The sequence below is a fragment of the Molossus molossus genome, unplaced genomic scaffold (genome assembly GCF_014108415.1).
Source record: "Molossus molossus isolate mMolMol1 unplaced genomic scaffold, mMolMol1.p scaffold_m16_p_1, whole genome shotgun sequence".
In the NCBI taxonomy this organism is placed as follows: Eukaryota; Metazoa; Chordata; class Mammalia; order Chiroptera; family Molossidae; genus Molossus; species Molossus molossus.
In genome coordinates this window covers 90,222,873-90,240,117 of record NW_023425344.1, presented here as the reverse complement: position 1 = coordinate 90,240,117, position 17,245 = coordinate 90,222,873, and the positions used below count along the sequence as shown (strand labels likewise).

General features: G+C 47.4%; 1 non-coding gene across 1 annotated transcript; it reads left to right on the top strand.

Moving 5' to 3' along the window:
* Positions 1 to 471: 471 nt before the first annotated feature.
* Positions 472 to 630, top strand: LOC118622311. The gene has a single exon (XR_004958044.1). It is a non-coding gene; the product is annotated as a small nucleolar RNA SNORA57 (small nucleolar RNA).
* Positions 631 to 17,245: the final 16,615 nt, after the last annotated feature.

Below are 17,245 nucleotides of genomic sequence, written 5' to 3'. Positions count from 1 at the left end.
GGGTAATCTGGGTATATCGAGGGTCTTGGGGACTCGCGGGGTCGCCGGGGACTCAGGGGTCCAAGGATTCTGGGGACCTCGAGGGTCTGGGGCGGGGTGTCTCTTGGGACTCCAGGTGGTGGGCGCGGGCCTTGCACCCCGAAGGAAGGCGGGTGCGCACAGGCCCTGCGCTGTCCGCGCTCAGAGCTCAATGAGGCCCTTCACTGAGTCTGGCGTTCCGCATTCCCTGCACCCCTTTCCCAGAGTCCTAACCCGACCCAAACAAGGAAAGTGCAGCACAAGAAACTAAGATTATATGCCAACCTCACTCATGAACAAAGTCACAAAAATTTAAATAAAATGTTATGTAAACGATTATGCAAGACAAGTATTTGATAAAATTCAACATCCACGCATGACAAAAAACCTCTTGGCAGAATAATAAGAATGTCCTTCTTCAGGGAATCTACCAAAGGAAACAAAACTCAGCAAACACTTTACTCGGGGGAAACACGGAAAACGTTCTGTTTTAAATTGGGAACACGATTATCCATGATGATCATTGTTAAAAATGGGTGCCACCCTCGGTGTCATGTCTTCGATGCCACAGTTCCCAGTCTGGCGGTCCTATCCTCAAGCGCTGCGACAAGGGTTAAAAAGGGGGGATGGGGTGGGGCGATAGTTAATACATAAGGGTCCATTATACTGTTTTCTCTAGTATATGTTTGAAATCTTCCATAATAAAAATTTTAAAAATTGTTTTAAAGTGTTAACTACATTTTCCAGTTCTTGAAGCCCTGGCCCATAGAATGAATCCATTATTCAAACCAACAAGAAGAGAGGAAGAAATGTGTAAGGAAATAAACAAAAGTTTATATAGCAAAAGCAGTGTTTATCTTAGCAAATGCATGAAAGGCATGATCTAAACAGTAGTATCCAAGTTAGTTCTTTGAAAAATAACAACAAAAGCCTCCAATGCGCCCCACGTGGCTCAGTGGATTCAGCATTGTTCCATGGACTGGGAGATCCCTGTTGGATTCCCAATGGGCACATCCCTGAGTTATAGGCTCTGTCCCCAGTGGGTAGCATGCAGGAGGCAGCCAATTGATGTTTCTCTGTCACATTGATGTTTCTCTCTCTCTCTCTTCCTTTCTCTCTAAAAAAAATATCAATAACATTTTTTTAAAAAGTGACAACAGCCCTGGCCAGTTTGGCTCAGCAGTTGAGCATCAGCCTGCGGACCAGAGAGTCCCGGGTTCAGTTCCTGCTAGGGGCACGTACCACAAAAAATAAATAAATAAATAAATAAAAAGTGACATCAAAAACATTAGCTACACATATGAAGATGACATTATGTCGTCTTTAAATATGGTGAGAATTCATCAGGATAATTTTCCAGGGATTGATAAAAAATATAATGAAATGTCACATGCCTGGGCAGCTATTATGTACAACGCTTTATTACATGTAGCATAAGGTAGCATAAAAGACACTTTCTGTCTTTTTCTCATTTTAGCCAGGGAGATAAAATCGAATACAGAACAGTCTAAGCCAACACCCTTTACAATCTATTCCTAAGTGGTCACTCCCAACCTCTTCCTTCAGAGATACTGGGGTTCCTGCCCCCCAAACACCACAGCTCCACCTGCATCCACCTTTCTCCTACTTGATGTCTTTCCCCTCCCCGATGTCTCTCTTCTCTTTGGTTACTTAATACCTTCAACACAATGACCTTCTTTCTTCTCCTCACTCCCACATGAACCAGGCAGGCAGTGACACTGTGGACTTCAGTACTCTGAGTCAAGTCCAGGCACCACAGCACACAGATTTTTCTAAGCCTCCAGTCCAAGTCCATTAGGGGTGGCATGTCTGTGGTGGGATATCCTGAGAACCTGGCTGTTTTTTAATACACTGCTTATGGGAAAGCAAGTTTTAAAGTACAAAACACCAACTGACAAATTAACTTTTAAACCTGTTATAGCAACTTAGTGAAAACTGCCTATACTTTGAAGGTCAAATTAGGGAGACTGATGTTTCACAAACACGATCCTGACATCACTGTCAGTGTGAGATTTGTTACAAGCAATTTGTTACTAATTATCAAGTTCTCAAGTTTGCAGTGATTTCCCTTTTATTAATAAAAATGCAAATTGAAGACTTTCTTGTACTGCCATTCATTGAGATTTCTTCTGGACTAGGAAAGGAGAAGTCGTGCTCTAAGAATTACTATAACCCACAGACCAATTTGTCTGAAAAATGGAATTTCTGCACGCTCACAATTTTGAACAGAAGTGCAGCACAGCGAAAGAGTGCTGACGAGCACTGTGTAGACAACCTCTGAAAGTTACAGGAAAGAAAGATGGGTGAGGGTGCTACTGGAACCAGGAAGGTGTCTCCAGGAAGGCGAATTCAGTCTTCCCCTTGGTAGGTATTATTTCAAACAGGGACAGGGCAGGTCAGGTGAAGGGAGTGCCTTCCTGCAAAGCATGAACAGATGGCACCATGGTTCACTGAGGTTGGCTTGGTTTTGTTTTTTTCGGTGTGTGGGTTAATGAATAAGGCATTTGACCCATGCAGGGCAGGTGACTAAATGATGATTAAATGCTTTTTCAAGCACTGTATGCAAAACACATCGAAAGTGGGGTCATTGCTGTGGCCTCAACAATGTTCACACTCCCTGAGCACTGGCTGTGCCTTCTCATAGAACCCTCACGAAGGCCTGTGGGTAGGTCCATGACCTGAGGATGGGAGCACAACGTGGGGGTGGGCACTATTGTTATGTTTGTTGCACATAAAGAAATAAAGCATAGAGACCTTGTCTCCCATCCCCAGCTTGATAGTGGGAACAGAGCTGAATCCAGTCTGATGGCAGGGCTTCCTTCTTCACTCCCCACTGCGCCAAGGACCTTCTTGGACGGGGTCCTAGCACAGGCCCTGTCTTCTCATGTCACTCCCTGATGGAGGCAGAAAGGACCCCACCAGCACTGGATGGCATGCATCGCACATCTGCATGAAAGGCATGAAATCACATGGGGAATGATGGCAAACACCATTTTATGTTATTCTTTAATCAATGACACTTGTTTGGCTCCTGCAGCTTCTGCCAACTGAAGGCTAATGATAGTGCATTGTACTCAACTGAACAATTCTTTGGACCAATAGAGACTTATAGCCTTCATAAATACTCTATATGGAAAGCATTCAGTGGTTGACAAATGACCATCATGTTGAAATGTGAAGTTATTCAGAATCACAATTGGAGAAGCCATAGATTTTTCTCTATGGCATAGAGAAAATTGTTTTGGCAAATATTGACAAGTTGGTGGAGCTGATTTAGAGTGTCAGCCCGTGGACCAAAGAATGTCGGGTTTAAGAATGTCAGTCAAGGGTACATACCTCGGTTGCAGTTTGTCCCTGGCCCTGGACATTTTTTGCATTTATCTTCAGATAGAGCGGAGGGAGAGAGTGGGGAAGAGAGAGAGACACACATCGATTGGTTGCCACCCACACAATCCCAACCAGGGCTGGGGACAAACTGAAACCAAGATACATGCCCTTAGCGGGAAACGAACCCGGGACTCTCTGGTCCACTGGCCGACGCTCTAACCACTGAGCAAACTGGCCAGGGCTATTTATTTTTTAATCCTCACCCAAGAATATTTTTTCCATTTATTTTCAGAAGGAGTGGGTGGGAGGGAGAGAGGGAAGGAGGGTGAGAGAGAGAGAGAGAGAGAGAGAGAGAAACATCAATCTAAGAGAGACACATCAATTGGTTGTCTCCTGCATGACCGCGACCAGGGTGACCAGGGTGACCAGGGCGACCAGGGCCAGGGACTGAACTACAACCGAAGTTCCTGCCTTTGACCAGAATCCAACCTGAGACTCTTTGGTCTGCAGGCGGATGCTCTAGCTGTTGAGCCAAACCGGTCAGGACTCTTCACATTTTTAAATAAAAAAGGTCAGGCCCTGGCCGGTTTGGCTGAGCGGTAGAGCATTGGCCCCAAAGAGTCACAGGTTTGATTCTGACCAAGGGCACATACCTCGGTTGTGGTTTGTCCCTGGTCCTGCCCTGGTTGCGTCGTGCGGGAGGCAACCAATTGATGTGTTCCTCTCAAGTCCGTGTTTCTCTCTCCCTTCCACCCTATCTGAAGAAAAATAGAAAAATAAAAATAAATAAATAAATAAATAAATAGGTCAGGATTTAGAAGGAGGTTGCTAAGAGTGATACTGAACCCATCTCTGAAATAGAGTCATCTTTCCAAAACGTTTACCAACGGCTATGGTCTGAATGACCCCCTCCCCCCATTCATACATCAAAAGCTAACCCCCCAGTGTGATGGTATTAGGAGGTGGGGCCATAAAAGAGACCCAGAATGCTCCCTCTTCTTCCACCATGTGAGGTCATAGTTGGAAGATATCATCTGTGCCAGCTGCTGGGAAGCAAAAATGTCATAAAAATAATTTCATGTGTTTCCACTGTAAATAACAGTATTTTACACAAATGATTTCATGATGCACAGAGGGTGATGTGCGCTGGGTAGGTCCATTGTGGTTGAGAACATATACTCATTCCCATATATTTTTGAAAACTGCCTCAGAAGGTTCATGGACTCCAGTCTCCTGATTCACATGGCCCCAAACAAATAAATGAAGCCTTCATCTGTGTGTGCACAGGGTCCCCTGCCTGCTCTGACCATGACTATGCCTATGGGACCCTAAAGCAATTTCTCTTCCATCCACTGCAAACTGCCTGCCATCAACTCATTACTAAAGAATGCTTTTTTCTTTTAATTGTGTAGCTTCCAGATTCGTGTCTCTAACCAAGCTCTCAGGGCCTCGTGGTGCACATAGCACCCTTCTGTGGCAGTGGGAAGAATGTTTCTAAGTCCCTTATTATGGCAGAGGAGCAACTTCTAGAAGGGATCTTAAAGGGAAAGCAGATCTTACCCGCATGGCGCCTCAACATTTGCCTCATTGCCAACAAATACCGCTCGGTTTTAACCCACTTAGGCTCATTTTTGTCTACCAAGCTGGGGATGGGCTCAGAATTAGTCAGCGGTACATGGAAGCAGACAGAGACCCTCAGAACCCCATTCACAGTATTGAATATAAAGGTGTATTTATTTATTTTGTTTTACTTAAGAAACTTGCACTGCATGCCTACAATGTGCCAAGTATACTGATGGTGTGCGGGTGGCAGAATAGTGGCCCCCAAAGACGTCCATGTCCTAGTCCCTGGAACCTGTGACTATGTCACCATACCACAGGAAGAAGATCAAGGTCAAGACAATGACATTTGCCCACCAGCTGACCTGAAGGTAGGGAGATGATCCTGCATCAGCGGGCTGGGCCCAATTCATCACAAGGGTCCTTTTAAGTGGAAGGGGATCAGCGTCAATGCCATTCGAGGAGATAAGAACTTCACCACCACTGCTAGCTTTGAAGATGGAGAAATGTGCCTTCAAGCCAAGGGATGCGGGTGCCTCCAGAAGCTGGAAAAGCCCAGGAAAGAGCTCCTTCCCTTGACCCTCAGAAAGAACGCACTCTACCAACCTGTTCACGTCAGTCCAGGGAAACCCTTTGCAGATTTCCAGCCTGCAGAATTGTAAGGTAATTAATGAATGTGTGCTGTTTCAAATCACGTTTGTGGTCATTTGTTGCAGCAGCAAGAGAAAGCAAAGGCACCTCCTAATCTATCAATTTGTCCAACAATTATTTTGCTAAAGCAAAAATAGGTAAGACGTGACTCTTGACCTGCAGAGACATATTTACAACCAATTACAGTTAAGTAGAAGTCTGTACATGTCTACACATGTGTGTTGACTGAGCAGAAGGGAGCCATTAAACATAAAGGCAGTGAAAAGCACCATCTGAACATGGGTTTTCTTTTTCTTCATTATCCTGTTGGGATCCAGAAAAGTTGATGTAGAGACGGAGTAGTTCGGAACTGCTGTCAGCCAGGTGCTGGGCCTGGCTTTCTCTCCATCTCCCCTCTGTTCACCCTGTGGTGGGAGGGCTGCTCTGCCCGCCCCTTCCCAGAAGAAGATATTTACATTCTTGCTGATGATTACAACAAGGGGGGCAGAGTTCTTGTTGCAGAAGATACATGGTCTCTGAGCATGTGTGTGACTCACTTGTCCAGGGAGGTGGCTTGAACAGAGACAGGCACTTCCTGGGGAGGCCAGGTCTACATGCTGAACTTTGCAGTGAACTCAAAGTCTTCTCGAGTTTGATTATTCCTGGGGCCATAGTAGAATTCATCCTTCACTGAGTGGTTTTTGTTGTTACTAATCCTCAACTGAGGATATTTTTTCCATTGATTTTTTTTTTTTTTAGAAACTGTTTATTTTCTGTCAACCTTATTTCCATTCTGTTAAGAGTTTGTGGAAGAATAGCTTCCATTGATTTTTTTAGAGTGGAAGGGAAGGAAGGAGTTAGAGAAAGAGAGAGAAACATCAATGTGTTGATTGGTTGCCTCCCACATGTACCCCCACCAGGCTGGGGATCCAACCTGCAACCCAGGTATGTGCCCTTGACCGGGAATTGAACCCAGGACTTTTTGGTGCACCAGTGGATGCTCTAACGGCTGAGCCACACTGGCGAGGGCTCCTTTACCAAGTTTTTAACTGCTACCAAGTCTTTGGTAGACTAGGCAATGCCCGGCTGCGCATTGTGGAAGACACCAAAGTTCTCACCATGGAAATGTGCCCATTACGTTTTCAATTTTAAACAACCCCATTTTCAAATCTATGAAATATGAATAAATGTGGAGGACTCTTCTTCAGGACTCAGAACAGACAGATCTGTGTGGCCAGCTGCAGACATGGTTAGTAACTGGTCCAAATTCCACTGGTGACCTTTTCTTTGCATTCTTGTCAGGCCCTCCCCTGGCCACCTCAGCTCTGGCTGGCAAGGTTTCTGGATATCCTTGGATATACTGTCCAGGGAATGCCAGCACACATCCTGGCCCTGATAAAGATGGGGACTGTTCAGCGTGTCAGCCCTTCGTCTGAACCTGGAGGACCTAGTTATCACAGGACCCGGTCCCTGAAAGTTTCTAGCACCCGGTCTACCGGCTACTTGGACTCTGAGTCCACTCAGTGCTCAAGGCTGAAAAACCGAACTCTGGCCCTTCTGCTGGGCTTTTCAGAGGTGCTCAGAGCTGGGCTTCCCATTCTGCAGGGTCCCTCCAGCAACCCCTCAGGGCCAGAACACACCCTAGGTCTGGGGAGGAGACCACGGAGAACAGCACCAGCAGCCCCCAGCTCTCCCACCGGTGGAACCTCACACTCCTGGTCTCCTCCTTCCGCTCCTCCCTGCGGTGCGAGTGCGGACAACTCCGGTGTGGTTAGAGGGACACACCCCTGTGGGTGTGGAATGCCGGCTGGTTGACAACAAGGAAGGTGGTGACAGCATTTAGGGTGCTGCTCCCTGGAAGGTAGAAATTATTCTGCGACACTCCAGAGGCCTCTTCATGACGTGGATGGAGTGAAGACCAGAGCAGAGGACGGAAACTCACGCTCTGCTAGTGTGCCTGACCTTTTCTGCTCCTTGGCTCAGTGGCAAAGACGTCAATGCATAGCCAACGGGATGGGGGTTCGCCCAGCCCACCCAACCCAGTGGTGGTTAAGCACCTACTATGCGCTCACCCCCAACGTGCCGCACTGTTTAAGTGTCCTCAGCTAGACCATATTTGGACTATAGAGCATAGAGGGAAAACCCTCAGCAAGGGAACTTCTCATTTCCCACATCCAATACCTGTTAGTAGTTATATTTTAAAAATAAGAGAGAGTAGGTTTTTGAAAACAAAGGCGCATCATGGAGTAAGATATACATCTAAGCCCAAGCATTGAGCAAAAACATGATAAATTAGCCCTGGCCGGTTTTGCTCAGCGGTTAGAGCGTTGGCCTGAGGTCCGGAGAGACCCGGGTTCGGTTCCCGCTAAGGGCATGTACCTCGGTTGCAGTTTGTCCCTGGCCCTGGTTGGGTCATGTGGGTGGCAACCACTCGATGTGTCCCTTTCACGTCGATGTTTCTCTCTCTCTCTTTCCCCCTCCCACTCTACCTGAACAAAAATATTAAAAAAAAAAAAAAAAAAATGTCCTCGAGTGAGGATTAAAAAAAAAAAGAAAACATGATAAATTAAACAGGGAAGTTACAGGTGAAGTGCAAAGGGCAGCCTCCAGAGGAAGAGGTTCAGCTGGGGGATGAGAGACGGTTCCCCAGGGAATGCTGATCCCACCTGAGCACTTTAAATTCTTCTTCCTCGCCACCCCCAGCACACTCGGATCAGGTGTTCTGGGATTGGATCTAGGCAGTTTTGTAAAGCTTCTCAGAGCTGTGAACTAAACAGGGACTACCTGGCAGGCCTGACAAACTGAAAGTAACCACACAGGATGTTTCAGTCATAAACATTCCTAAGCGGGGAGTGAGTTATGGTGGGAAGTCCTGTCCTAAAACCTACATGATAAAATAATCTCTACCTTGAGCAGCCCTGTCCACGGTCAGAACAATCTTTTTTCCAGACCCACAGAGATAAGGGCGAGAAAACCGCAATAGTCCTCATCATGTTTACCCACAAATCCCTAAAAGCTATATGTGGGAAATGGTAACAGCTCTCTACCCACCAGCGTAAAAGAAGTATGTGTCTCCATTTTGCTTTTTGTCCAGTTCTGGAGATTTTCCCACTTTACTCTCTCCTTCCTCCTCAATCTGCCACCAACGATTTCATGTAACCCTCCCTACCCTCTTACGTCTTCTTTGATTCTAAATGCATGAAAGGAGCCCTGGCCGGTTTGGCTCAGCGGTTAGAGCATCGGCCTGCAGTCCAGAGAGACACAGGTTCGGTTCCCGCTAAGGGCACGTACCTCGGTTGCAGTGTGTCCTCGGCCCCGGTTGGGGTCGTGTGGGTGGCAACCAGTCGATGTGACTCTCTTATGTCAATGTTTCTCTCTCTCTTCCTCTCACTCTATCTGAAGTAGAATGCAAAAATGTCCTCGGGTGAGGATTAAAAAAAAAAAAAAATGGCCCTGGCCAGTTTGGCTCAGTGGTTAGAGCGTTGGCCTGCAGTCCAGAGAGATCCGGGTTCGGTTCCCGCTAAGGGCACGTACCTTGGTTGCAGTTTGTCCCCGGCCCTGGTTGGTCGTGCGGGTGGCAGCCACTCGATGTGTCCCTTTCACGTCGATGTTTCTCTCTCTCTCTCTGTTCCTCTCTCTCCCTCCCACTCTATCTGAACAAAAAGTGGAAAAATGTCCTTGGGTGAGGATTAAAAAAAAAAAAATGCATGATAGGAACCATGGAGCATTTTCTCAATCCTTTGAGATTTTGCTTCTGGGACTGGCCTCTAAACCTTGGCTCAAACAAACTCTCTACACCTTTCTTCAGGTTTGGAACTTCTTTCATTAACGGGGGCCCAAAGCACCCCAGGGTGGGACATTGCCGCTGTTGAGCAGTGAACACCCAGTGCAAGGTGGAAGGTACGGGATGTGGACCCATCTTCCGGGCCCACCGCCTGCACTGAAGGACCGTTACTCTTCCTCAGAGTGGGACCACAGCATGTCCCTCCCTTTCCTTCTCTGCAGCACCTCGGCTGGGGCCTTGTCCAGGCACTCAAGGCGTGATGCCAGGGTACAAACCCGCCTCATATAGAAGAGTTAATATACAGGGTATACAAATCTTATTCATTTTTATGTTGCTCACATGCTGAAATTTTAGTTATGTGGGGTTATTATAATTAAGTTGCACCCGTTTCTTTCTACTTTTTATAAAAGTGGTGACCAGCTCACTAAAATTACAGATGTCACTGGTGTCACATTCCTCTGGGACAGTGTGGTCCAGATGGGCTGGCATGACGTTCTCCATGGGCCTCTGCCTCCCCGCCTTCCCTGTCACCCGGCCTAGGCTGCTCCTCCGGGTAGTGATAGGCAGTGACATTTGTGTCTTACAGGGAGTGTTGGTGACTGTGTCACTTGCCTTTCAAAGTCACCGGCCCAGCAGTGAGCAACCTGCTGGGGCTGCAGAGGGGGAGTCCCCATCCCTGTCTGATGGTTGGGGCCCCAATTGATTTTCACTTCCCACCCTCCTGGCCCATGTCCTCCCTGCACCCCAGGAGCCAGGTCTGCTCTGATCACACATAGGATTGGGATGGTTGGATGTCTTCCTCCTATGCACATTTGCTCTTTGGAGGCAAGGACAGTAGCTGATTCACATCCAGCTTTGTGGTTTGTGTCAATCAAAAACTGTTCATTGATGGAAGGAGCCAGTGAATGAATGATGACACAACTAAGAAGGCAGCGTGTCAGGAGTTGACTTATTCTGATATCCATGCCAGCATTAATCAGCTGTTATTGTGCTGGATAACGATTATGCATAGATGGTACCAGCCTCATCAGCTGCCTTTCCTGCTTCATTTATCTTGTAGGTGCCCATCACCCAAAGACACAAATGCTATTCCTCACCAGGCAGGGCCCCCACTCAGTCCCAGGGCTGTGGTAGGTTTTTGGAGCAAAAACTGGGAGACAAGGCTGTGGGCCATACACTTGCTGGGGTGGGACGGGAAGCTCGGTATGTTTGCTCATTGGGGAAAAAAGAGGGCTGGAGGTCCTAGTATCTCTGTCAGAGATCAGGGTAAGGGCTGAGGAAACAGAGGAGAGTCTGCACCCCTCTAACCCTAAAGCTGCTCCCAGAAATCATGCTCTAAACCTACCTAGCCCTGACCAGTTTGGCTCAGTGGTTGGAGCGTCGGCCTGCGGACCAGAGAGTGGTTTGGTTCCCACTAGGGGCACCTACCAAACCAAAATAAATAAATAAAATAAAATAAAAAATAAATCTGCCTAGAAGAGGTTGAGCTTCAGGCCCAGCAGGCCATCAGCTCCCACCGTACTGTCCCCATACACACAGGCAATGGTGTTTCTCCTTATGCACCTAACATGTGTGCGGTGAGCACTTCTGTCAAAGAAGAAGCATGAGTCTCGTTGGACACTGGAATTTTCAGGATGGGAGAGGCATGGGGAGAAGCAGGGGCAGAAAGGCAGGCTGGAGACATTCGGGCAAACTTTGAAACCCACTGTGAATCTCCTTCTGTTTTCCTGTGACTGTTTACCTTCTTACTGGCGTTTCTATCTAGGAACTGCCTGAGGAGACTCAGGGCAAATAAAACTCTATAGTTTGCTTTGTTTTGTCTGTCCATCTGTTCATCTGACATTCCGACTTAGTGACAGAAGCCCTTCTGGAGCCAAAGGGCTGGATTTGGACTCAGCTCCCCATTCAGTAGAGGCTTAGATGACTTGTTTGCATCTCTGTACCTCAATTTTCTCTTCATAAAATTGGGCATAACAGTAACATCTACAGTGGAAGGAAGCATATGGAGCCCAAAGATGTCCACATCCTAAATCTTGGAACCTGGGAGTGTGCCCTCCCATCGCACAAAGGGCTTTATAGATGTGATTAAGATTATACAGAACCTTGAGATGGGGAGATTATTCCCATTTATCTGGGCCCTGTCTAATTACACGAGTTCTTAGAAGTGGGAAATCATTCCCGGCTGTGTTCAGAGAGAGACATATGACCATGAAAGTAGGATTTGAGAGATGAGACACTGCTGGTGCGAGGATGGAGGGAGAGGCCACGAGCCAAGGAATGCAGATGCTTCTAGAAGCTGGAAAAGGCAAAAACAGGTCTTCCCCTAGAGCCTGGAGAAGGAACCAACCCTGCTGACACCTGGATTTTAGCCCAGTGAGACTCACTTTGGGCTGCTAACCTGCCACTAAGTCCTTGGCAATTTGTTGCAGAGCCACAGGAAACATACATCTTCCCCAAAGGACTGTTTAATTAGATGAGGTCACAGGTGCCAAGTAAGCAGTAAGTGTTTCAGATGCACACTCACTCACACACACGTATTTATGGACACACGTGGGTTGCTCAGACTTGGCGCTGCTGACACTTTGGGGCAATACTTCCTCGTTGGGGGAAGTATTTGCACTGCAGGATGCTTAGCAGCGTCCATGGCCTCTCCCTACCAGATGCCGGCAGCACTAACCTCTCCACTCCAGAGTGGGTGCCTGGTGCAGGGGAGCCCGAGGAATGAGGCCAGGGGCAGTGGTGACTCACTGGGCCACATGGCTTCCTGTCCCTGGGTATCGGAGGAGTCTCCTTCTGGTTCCTTAGAGTCATCTGAGTGATTCAAGCTTCCTGTTCCATTTATAGTCCGGCCACAGGACGAGCCTGCTGTGGCCATATTTCTCTCCTAGGCTCTGGTGTCAGGGCTGGCTCCTCTGGGGTCCTGAAACAGGATTTTCATTCCTGACTTGTAGTAGAGCCCAGTTCTGGGGGCAGGGAGCTCAGAGCTCAAACTCCCAACTGAGCTGCACTCATTCAGCACGTTCATTTAACACAACATGCCATGCACCATCGAAGGCTCTGGGGATACAAGAGTGAGCAAAGCTGACAACCTTCCAGGGGAGGGCATGTCTGACAGTCATCACTGCTGTGGAGAGAAATGCGGAGTAGGAAGGGGAGCAGGGGCAATGGTCGGGGAGGGCCCCTCGGACAAATGATGTTTGAGTAAAGACCTGACAGTAAGGAGGGTGCAAACCACATGGATACCGAGGAGCTGGTTTCCACAGACAGCACAAGTGAGGTGCGCGCCTGTGAACTGGGGAGTCCTGCGGCTGGAGCATTGGGCTGGGAGATTCACAGCCCCAGTGAGATGGGAAACCCTGCGGGGCTCCGGAAAAGTGGTCTGACCTGGCCCCTACCTCACAGGGATACCTCTGGCTGCCACGCTGAGAGGAGAGGTAGGCGGGAGCCCGGAGCTCACCTGGACACAGCGGCAGTGACTGGCAGGAAGGTGGATGTGCCCACATGCCGGGCATCGCATCTGCAGTTGTGCCGCAGAGGGGGCAGGCTTGGGAGGATGAGCCCGTGCCCGCGGCAGAAAGGGAGGATGTTTCAGTGCCCCTGTCACGTGTTAGTTCTCAAGATGGATGGTGAGACCACGGGCATTGATTCTATTTTTAAATGCTCAAGATCCCTTCTGAAAGTGAAAAGGAAAATAAGGAATCGAAGCCCCTAGAAGTGAGATGATTTTGTCTTGGGCCTCATCCTAGAGAGTGTTGCCAGTGTTCTTCAACCCCATCACAAGACTTTATCCTCTAAAATGTTTGTATTTCAGGGAAATCTGAATAGTTTGCCTTTTCCAGTCCAAGGAATAAAGTGTGAAATACATGTCACAGACAATGAGTGTGCTCCGGGGGAGTCTAAGTGATGGGATCTGAGGGCCAAGGAAGCCAACGCCTCTTTCTGTGGAGTCAGGGTCCTCAAATCCTCCTTCCACCCCTCAAAAGCAAAGATTCTCATGCTCATGGGTCCCATCTGAAAGCCAATCCTACTGTCTTGTTGGCATGATATATAAAGAGGAATCACCATGAAACATGGAAGAGCTGTTGGCACTTCTCAAAAACCGCAGCCGGATTCCTCATCCCCTTTCTTCTGCTCACTGGCATACTGGCCTCAAGTGCTGACTCCCCTTGGAAAGCCCTGACAGAGTGACCCCACCCAGTGGGAGCTCTGTGGGCAGCCTGCCAAATACCCGTAGGCTGCTGGTCCTACCCGCTTAGCTCCCCACCACCCGCCCATGGTCAGGGATGCCGAAAACAAGTCATAATCCTTGCAGAAACTGCCCACACTTCATGCACTAAGCAGACCCTACGGTGCACCCTCTATGTTCCAGGACCTCCTTAGCGTCAGGAATACAAATACGTATACAAAAATTACTGTGCATTTGAAGAGCTCACAATCTGATAGACAATTTAATAACATCATTTTCTTTTTCTGAATACGAAATACATGCATTTATTATAGAAGTACAGAAAAATAATTAAGAAAACTAAAATCATTCATAATGTCAATACCTGTCGGCGACCATTGCTAAAATCTTTTTTATATCTTACTCTCCATCTCTGGACAATTCTAGCCTTTTTTCGTTCTTGTTCCCCAGGTCCAGTCTGCTCAGCAGTTTCCTTGGTTTTCAGCAGAAGCAGCAAGTGTGTTAATAGGATTGGTGGTTCCTCTCTTGGTCAGGGGCCTTATTCCCCCATTTGTTGGTGTGGTTTATTTTCAACTGTACAAGACTGTGAATGAGAATTTACCAGCTGTGAAATGTTCACAACCTCTCAGTGTACGTCGCACTTATAAGTTCCTTCCATCAGGTTTGACACCCTGGAGAGGATACCCTGGGGCACACTCACAAGAGTCTGCCCAGGACAAATAGAGTCTAAAAAAATTCCAGTCTTCCACTGTGAAGTAAATGGACCACTGTCACAACTGGCCAGGATGGTCTGTGATTCAGGCCATGGGAGGGATGGACCATGCCCTTCCCTGGAGGATGGCACCAGGTAGCAGGGAGATCTCCTCGGGAGAAGTGCCCTATAAAAGGTTGACAAGGTTAAATGTTCATTGTTTTGTGAGATGAATTTATATTTTAAATAGACAAGTTAAATGTAAAAATTGTATTTACATTTAACGTGTCTAGTTAACTCATTTCCATATATCCTTGTCAGGAAACTCTAAAGAACTTAGGACCAACTATGAAATCAGGCTATTTTATGACAATACCATTGGGCCTAAAGCACCTTAAAGTTTGTTCCTTCCTTCTCTCTACTCAGTCAATTATGTCATTAAGTGCTCTGATTTTTGGCAACAATGCGCAAACAGGTCTTATGATCTCCGTGTTTTGGGACTTGCTTCTCCCTCCTTATTCTTCTATGTCAAAGGCTGCTTTTTCCTTATTTGGAACATTGGTGCCAGATCTCAACTTATAATCCAAAGTCAACATCCGGTGCATTAAGCAATACTCATTCTCCAGTGGTGGAAAACATCCCCCATGCCAGGGTGGATAAGTGTCTTTATCCTGAGAGTTGCAAGGAAAAGGGATATTATTGAACCCACGGCCAGTGTTACAGAGAGAAGACGAAATGACTGAATTTATCACTTTTCAGTAAAATCATATAAAGGAAGCAACACAAGACTAACCCTAATCAAGCCTGTGCTATTGATCTGTGAGTGTCTGAGTGGGCAGTGTGGATACACTTAGGCCCTGACTTGATTTAGGCCATGTCAGCCTGGACTTGATGTGAGTCTCCCTGTCCTCCCAGCCGGGGGAGGGGAGTTCTGCTTCCGGGGCCTCCTCTTCCCCCACTGAGTTCCAGAACAGTGGAGCCTCTTTACCACCTGGCCCACCCTAACAAGGGCAGGAATTCAGAGTGTCACCAAGAGCCCTGGCAACTTTGTTCAGTGGGTGCTAAAATAAATCACGGTGCTAGAGACTCTGGTGGGGTGGTTCATGGACAACCATCCTCAGCCGGATTAAATTCTCTTCTTAAAAGGTTAACTGGCATCTTGCCCTGGCCGATTTGGTTCAGCGGTTAGAGCTTCGGCCTGCGGTCCGGAGAGACCCGGGTTCAGTTCCCGCTAAGGGCGCGTACCTCGGTTGCAGTTTGTCCCCGGCCCTGGTCGGTTGTGTGGGTGGCAGCCACTCGATGTGTTCCTTTCACATCGATGCTTCTCTCTCTCTCTCTGTTCCTCTCTCTCCCTCCCACTCTACCTGAACAAAAAATGGAAGAATGTCCTCGGGTGAGGATAAAAAAAAAAAAAAAAAGGTTAACTGGCATCTAACCATTAGTTAGTTGGCTATCCAGTGTCACTTAAACATGGACTCCTGCTATGACGAGAGAAATTCGATACCAACGTTCATGGTCTATGCCTAGAGCATCTGCTCACAGCCTGTATTACATGACTCTTTTACATGCGTGCTGTCACCGTGATTGAGCGTCCACAGTCTCTGGATGACTGAAAGGGTTTCACCTGCCTCGCTGTGTGGTCTCCTCATTGGCAAGGTCCACAGGCAGGGGGAGGAACCTGTGAGAATTTCTAGCCATTCTTACTTTGCCTGCCTCCTGGAGCAGGGAGCTAACTCGATGTCCGCCTTTCTGGGGCATTAACACAGCCTGGGGTGTGAGAATAGAGAGACCAGTGGCTCTTAAACCAGGTCCACACCATCAGCATCCCCTGGCAAGCATAGCAAAGGGTGGGAAGATTCTCAGACCCACCCAGACGCACTGCCTCACTCAGCCCACGAGGGCCAAGGGTGACCTTGCCTGGTGTTTACAGCTGCTTCCCGAGTCCACTCCAGCTCTGACTGGCCAGGGGTTGCAGCTAGCTGGCCCTTAGCAGTCCTGCTCCTCCCAAGGATTTTGCTTGAACTCTGTTGTCAGGTGCCCCGACAGAACAGGAAATGTTCTCGAGGGGGAAACGTCCAATGGATGTGGCTAAATTACACTTGCTAGTGCGCTTACCCTATTTTCAGGATTGTTTTTCTAGTTTCTGTCTGCTTTTGTTCATCTCTGATGCCTTCAAAATATTCCTCTTAATATTTAATAGAGTTTATGATTGTTATTAGCAGGAGAGTTAGTCCAATAAAAGCAAATCTGCCATGGCCTAACAGATTTTCCCAAATATTTTCTTGAAAAAAAAATTTTTTTTTAATTGATTTTAGAAAGAGAAGAAGGGAGAGAAAGAGAGAGATAGAAACATCCATGAGAGAGAACATGGACTGGCTGTCTCCTGCATGCCCTCACTGGGGTTCAAGCCCACAACCTGGGCATGTGCCCTGACCAGGAATTGAACCAGTGACCTCTTGGTGCATGGGTTGATGCTCAATCACTGAGCTACACCGGCTGGGCCCATTATTTTCTTTTTTTTTTTTTATCCTCACCCGAGGCTATTTTTCCATGTTTTGTACAGATAGAGTGGGAGGGAGAGAGGAAGGGAGAGAGAGAGAAACATCGACGTGAAGGGACACATCGAGTGGCTGCCACCGGCACAACCAACCAGGACCGGGGACAAACAGCAACTGAAGTACGTGCCCTTAGCGGGAACTGAACCCGGGTCTCTCCGGACCGCAGGCCGACGCTTTAACCGCTGAGCCAAACTGGCCAGGGCCCATGTATTTTCTTGATGAGGAAGTGTGTTCAGATTGTCAGGTAATGTGGAATCAAGATCATAAATCCTTATAATTTGAGACAAAATTATTTTCCCACTGTTATTACAAAATAACTTTGGTTACTTCAACTTTTTAATATCCCTAAATTATGTAATACAAACAGTTGTAATTTAGTTAACACAGTCTATATTTAAAGAGCAATAAATCAGAGTAATTTCTTCCTCATTTACAATCTTCCTTTGCCCCTGTTTAATATATATGCCATT